The following is a 7,012-nucleotide window of genomic DNA, read 5'->3' as shown; positions in this document are numbered from 1 at the left end:
TTTCGTAGTTGCAGATCAGCAGATTTGCTTTGTATTTTAACAAACCAACTGAGATTACTGTATATTTATATATAGCTTTCGCCCTGTTTTGCTATGCACACTGATTTTGTCTTCATCTCTACCCTCACGCTATTAGCAATTTTACTTGTGTTCCTTGGATAAACTTCTTCTTTTTCAAGCTGTTCCCGTCGTCACACGCACCCCGACTCAGATGGTCCACCTTGCTCTTGAATAAACATGGGCTGAGGAAGATCAGGGTGGCCTCGATTGCCTGTGGTTTGGCGAAATGTCACCACAGAAAGGCGCTGAGGTAGATGTGGGCTTGATCACTCAGTCATACTGCGTCCATTGAAGGTTAGAAGTGAGGTGATTTGGGCAGAATATGCTCTCATAGCTTATAGACATGCAAACAAACACACACACAGTCTTAGTGGATCACAGCATATCCCTTCTATCCGACTAGCAGGTAAAGGAAAGACGCACAATTCCATATTTCTCAGGTTAGAGGACTTGACCGTTGCCTTTGAAGGACTCGGTAAGAAGGCATAAGGGTATGGAGAGGGGATATAAAGAATCCCTGCAATATTAATGTCCAAAATGTCACAGAAAGGCCACTGTATCATTCAAAGTGCGACAGGCCTGGCTCAGGCTTGCAGAGTGACATCTAGAGCCAGTGAGATACTTGCCTGGTATAATGAGTGAACTCAGAGTTCCCGCCTCAGATCCCTCTGGACTTGGGTTTGTCTCCGAGTAAAGCATGGCCTGGACTGTCAAGAGACTTTCTGTCTAGACGTTAAGGGGAAAACAAACTGCACTCCGCGAGGTCCAGTTCAAACAACAAGGCTATCATCCTCATACTCACTCAAGCCTGAAGTGATTATTTTCCTGATTACTCCCGGCTGAGGAGTACATGTTTAGTTACCTCAAATAAAACAACAATTTGCCTTCTGTTTTGTGATCACCTCCCTTTATAAATTAAGCCGCGCTGAAATTCAAACAGCCAAACGATGAGCACGAGCGTCAATATTGCAACATCTCTTTTGAGAGGGTGTAAGCTCCTTATATCAAACTGGTTTATTTGTCCCCCAGTCACAAATCATTTAGTATTTTTTTTCGCTCAGTGGGTTATATGAAAATGAGCGACGAGCCTCCGTTTCTCCTGTGTGCGGATTATGAGCCTGTGTTTGGGAGGGCCTGACTCTAATGGGCTAGTAATTACAGTTTGTTTATGAGTTTATCGATGCATGCCACCACCGTGCCTGCATGGGTTATGGGCAATGCAAGATAAGGATCACACATTTATTTTCACCCTCCCCTCGAAAGAGCGAGTTAACTCACGTTGTGCACTCCCACTGTGATCATATTACAAGGCCCAATACTTTTGATCTGTGCTGGTATAGGTCGGGGGCATGAATCTTACTTGACTTTGCAACCTTGGGATAAACAAGTTGTACCGTTTCTCACTTTGATGTGGAGCCAGAAGCTGTGAAAAACACAGAAATAGCTCATTATAGAAAAAAAAGTAAAAAAAATGATTGTCCAATTTACACCTCCACCGTGTCTCTGCAGCATTGCTATTAACAAGGTCAGCAGCTAACCGTACGGTGAATTTCTAACATAGTTCCTTCACCTGTGTTTACATCTCTGGACCGAATCTCGAAGCAGGGCCGGATGGTGGGTCATGCTCCTGTGGCGTCTCAAGGGAGGCTGCGGGTGGGGGGGTCTGAGGGTACTTTCCATGGTGTGTTGTCAGCAAGGCAACAGCAGCAGGCGGTTTGAGATCCTGCTTACTTTCCCGGGCTCCCGACGACCTGCATGGCATATGCTCTGGGAACCCTTGACGCAGACCCACTCGCCTCCATTTGTGTTTGTGCGGTCAAATTTAATCAAGATGGCATCTGTTGGTGTTTAATGTGAGTAATTGTCCTATACAGTATGCTTGCGAGCATGTGCGTGTAAGTGTGTGTGTGTGTTCAGACGGCCAACCTTAGCATACACTCAGGGAAAGCATTTAGGCAAATGTGCTTTCTATATGCTCGTATACTATCTCACATTTACTATTGATGCATAATTTTGCTCCGTATGCCGTCAACACCCCGGACTGCTTTTTTTTCTCGCTCTCTACAGCAGTGTCTTCTTGTTATGAGTGCATTCCCTCTATGATGGTGTGTTGGTCTGTGTCAAATCATGTGCCAGAGTAATAACTGTCTTGTATGAATGTACCTGCAACTGGCTGGCTGTGGAAATGAATTTCCTCCTCGACAACAAATAGAGCTCTAATCTAATCTACCCTGCATCTTTCCAGAGTGTGTGAAGATACACGGACATGCAGTATATGTGTGTGGTCGGTCGTAAGTGTATCTCTGCAAGTGTGAGAGCAAAGACGGAGCGCAAGTGTGTGCATGACTTCAGTGTGTGTGTTTGTGTACAGTATGTGTGTTTGCATTAAGGTTCGCCTAAGAGCCCATTGTTGACTTCAAAAGGATTCCTCTGAGGTTTTAATTATGCTACTGCTTAACTTGGCACCAGAAAAAGAGAGTGATCCTGGCTGAAGCCTATAAATCTCTCGGTGCAGACATATCCACGCCCTCCAAAGCCATCGACTCCCCTGGACCTCCCAGACACATTAAGAAGGAGCGCTAAGGTTGGCCCCAACCACAGTCACCTCACTCGCAAACACTAGCACGTACACACATGGACACAAGCAAAGTGCTGAGCACACATGGGCAAACAGCCGCCTGAGCTGATGCCGCCAGACTTGCCCTCACATGTGTATGCGTACACGCGCATTTATGTTTGCATCTTTACAGGTATGCAGAGTTTAAATACTGTTGCTCTAAAAGACTATTTCAGAGCTTTGTCCCGTAGGGTCAAAGGAGAATGCTGGCACACAGCAACCTCATGCCGGTGCTATCGTTCTCCGGATAAAATGCATGCGAGAAAAGGAAAAAATGTTCCCCTTTTGTTACATGAACACGCTTCCCGAATCACACACTAGTCCGATACTCGGCAGAACACAAATCAAGGCTTCCGGGATGCATTAAGGGATGGCTTTAAATCCATCTGCTTTCAAATGCATTCTAGCCAGATGTTGAAAAGTAGTTAGTGCAACTGTTTCTCCCAGATGCATACATAAGCCGTACTCCCCTCCTCCCCACCCTGAGTGCCCTTGTCATGTGTGATTAGCTACACAGCTAAACTTTTTGCACATGTTATTTTGACATAGTTGCTATTTGGGGATTGTTACCAAACAGCTTCAGGTGTAGCATCATCCTTTGGACTGTGCAGACCCCGACCCCAATTTGTCTCACGTAAAGACAAGATGCAGTCAGACATGAAGAAAGACAGAAGGGCAAACCAAAGGGTTTTGAGTGAGGGTTCGGTTACACTGGGCTTTAAAATGTGAAAATAAAAAGGCCTACTCGGTCCCAAAACTTGGTGCCCTTATCGAGGCCTGAGGGCAGGCACGTAAACTCTTCAAAACAGTTCCTCACAGAAATGTTGCTGCAGTTATACAAAAGACAAAACTCAAGCATCTACTAGCAATGTGAAGAAAAATTGTTTATTTGTATCAGCTTTTTTTTCTCTCTTCACTGTGAAATGACTTTCTTGATGTCTTCCAGAGTGGCTGACATATAGTTAATGTAGTGTATCCCCCCTCCTCTGCCTTACCCATATGCCTCTAAAATCTGAAGTGGAATACCCAGATTTATCTCAAAGGCAAATGATGGTTGTTGGTAGCAGACAATCTTCAAATGACTGTATCTTTTATCTGTGTACCCTTTTCCAGGGTAAAACAGAAGGAGTGAGGGACTTGAAAAGTGATACCTCTGCGTACCTGCTTGAAAGAGGTGTTTTTTTTCCTCAGCGAGGGATTAAGAGCAGAATGTTTTTTTCTTTCTTTTTTCTTGTTATTCTTCACCATTGCGCTCCACCCTCCTCATTAAAGACCATGCATATTCTCCCAGGAGAGTCCTCCAACATTACAACTCTTCTCCACAGGTACAGCTCTCTGGGGTCCTTCACTTTTTCTCATCCTTTTTCTCTCTCCTCCCCTTTCCTCTTCTCCGCTCTCCCTCCACCTCGTCTCCTCGTCTGTTTCCCAGTCCGTCGCCCTTCTTTTCATGTACTTCCCACTCCCTGCGCCCTTAGATCCTCTCTACCTCCTTCCCTCGTCCTTTACCTCGCTACCTTTACTTCGGCGGCGCGCGGCGCACTCCTTCCCTCGTTCGCTCCTATCTCCCTCACCTTCCATCTGCATATGCGAGTGCTTATTTTGAAGTCGTGGCCCACAACAGATATTCAATATTAATGAGGACCCTCATGAATTTTTGAGCTCTAATTAGATGGCTCAGAGTTCGTTAACTGAGAGGGTTTTGGTGCTCAGTAGTGGTGATGGAAGGCTTGGGGGGGGGGGGGGGGGGGGGTGAGCTGTGAGAGCGAGGGACTGTCCCACCCTCATCTTCCACCTCTACGCTCCTTTCCCCCACATAATGTCTTGCGGTGGGGACGGCAGCGGGGCGAGGAGGGGGGGCCTGGATCGCCAAGCTCATTATAAGACAGCTGGCCATTAGTTTGCGGGCCCTGTGCATTGTATCATCTCGGCAAGCCGCCTCCTGCTGGGACATTATTTAGCTATTCTATTTCATCGTCGCTTCAAATGATGCAATGGCCTTTTCAGGAACAGGCAGGCAGAGACAGGGCTGAGCCGAGAAGGTGACACCTCCGCCCTTCAGTGGCAGGAGAGGCATTCCTCTTCACGAGCGAGAACGACTCGGGCCGTTCATCCGTGGCTTGCCCTATCTTTACTGCACCCTATTGACCGCCTGCGGGCTGGAATTGCACCTTTAAAAGTTTGTCTTCTTGGTACCTATCCCCATTTGAAGAAGGATTTTTCAAACGGCTTGCTAGCTGACACCTCTGTGTCATCTTGCACAATGTCAAAGTTGCGTGCCTTGCCCTTGCGACACACCCGCCAACACCCAAATTCCCTCTACTCCCATGCCGATTCTCCCACTCCATCTCGAGAAGCATTCCCTCTGTCCTTTGGTTTCTGATTCCCAAAGGTGTGTCATGATCAGCAGATATTACAGGCGTCTTTGCCTCGCCACCTCCCCTCCCCATCCAGTACCCTCCCACCCACCCCTGCCTTGCTTGTGCATATGCAGAGGCAGGAAGCATCTCCGCTGTGGCAGCAGCAAAACACCACACTACAAAAGAGATGCGCACCTCTGACAGTAACCATCAAGAAGGGCGTTGACAGAATAAGGGCGGGAGATGATGATCTGAGAGGCAGAGATGTGCAGAAGGATGCAAGAAGGAAAGAGAAAGGGCTTTCTTTCCTCTGTCTCTCTTTTTTCATATCTTTTTTTTTTTTTCCCAGGATTCATCAAGCCCCACTTGACACATGTCTGACTGGGGTGGCGTTAATCTCCCCAGAGGGTAGGGTCCCCCTTTCTCCTCTTCATGCCACTCCTTCACGGAGCCCTTTCCTTTTCCTGTCAATTTACATTTCAAAACAGGCGATGAGCCGATCAAAGACGGTCACTAACGATGAGGCCTTTCATCAGCGGCTGGCATGGTATGCAGAGATAGTATACAGTGAGGTTTCATTGATCATAAGCAGGTGGGTGTGCTGTTTGGCACCGGTTTGTGTGCTGTGGGGCTCCTGTCATTGTTTTATCCCAAGTTTGTCTCTAGGGGCAAGACGTCGCTAGCGGGGGATGTGCCAGTGGGTCTCACCGGAGAATGTCTTTGTCATCTAGAAGCCTTACATGCCGGTGAATTAATAACAAGCACCTGAATCCAAATGAATCTAAAAACTGTCTGTCAGAGAAGTTTCAGTAGATCTTGGCCATTTTAACTACTCGCTTACTGAAGTTAAATCTCAAGTCAATTCAGTTCAAGTCAGACGTAAAATGGCAGGACGGGAGAAAGGAAGCAGAAATGTCACTTGTGATACCGAGGTGAGAAAGGAGCACAGCACGGGCCGAACGCCAAGTCGGTGTTCTACAAAAAGTCGTGGGGTTTTTTTGTTTGTTTTTTCGGACAGATGCAGAAAAGCATAGTTGAAAATACCAATAATGCTTAGACACACACACACTGAACACTGTGATTCAGCTCATCAGTTATTCAGCTTTGCAGGAGAAGATAAAGAAAAATACTCTATATGGTGAGTCCGCTTATATTTGTTGCTAAGTGGGGAGTTGGGGAACTTTCCTCTGGTTTGTGGTAAGCACCAGGCTTAAACAAAATTACAACTTTTGAGTGACTCAAAGAGCTGAATACTGCAATGAATACTGAGTCAGACCCTTAATCTTAGGATCAGACCCCCCCCGGGGTGGGAGATTATATTAGCAGAGACATTCATCTCCAATAATTTAGTAATGTAGATAGTAGATTAGCTCTATTCCCCATTGTCTGCCAACACCTGGGGCATAGCTCATATTCAATGCCTCCTTGTTCTCTTACTGTATATTGTTGTAGGTGGCCTGGACTCCCTGCTATGCTCATTTGACTCCAAATTGCCAAGTTCTCCGGGGAGATAATTCAATAGCAGCTGACCAAAAGACCCCCACCCACCGCCCCTACCCCCACCCTTTGCACAAGTCTGCACTCTTTCTCTCAATTACTATAAAAGATCACACATTAAGGTGTAAAAAGAGCCGGATTAAGCACATTAATGCCTAATCACATGTCATTTTTATTATACTCACTCGGTATGTAACCCATGCCCTTTTTCCTGTAATTACAGCCAAGTGGCAGAAGGAAGGCACGCTGTAATTGTCTTTGAGGGAGGAATGGCAGTGGCAAAGATAGATTTCAGATGGCATATTTGCACTGAGGAATTTGAGTTTTTTTCCTCTCCCCCTTTGCTTTCTTCCAACCAAAAAAGGACCCTGTCGTTTTCAGAGCTTGCTGCTCCCGGGGTAGTATGCTTTTTATTATTTTTCCAATTAGAGTCAATTGACCTGACAGAATGGAGGGCAATTAGTGATATTTCCCCCTCCTC

The sequence above is a fragment of the Astatotilapia calliptera genome, chromosome 15 (genome assembly GCF_964374335.1).
Source record: "Astatotilapia calliptera chromosome 15, fAstCal68.1, whole genome shotgun sequence".
Taxonomy (NCBI): domain Eukaryota; kingdom Metazoa; phylum Chordata; class Actinopteri; order Cichliformes; family Cichlidae; genus Astatotilapia; species Astatotilapia calliptera.
Note: the sequence above shows the minus strand (reverse complement) of the source record.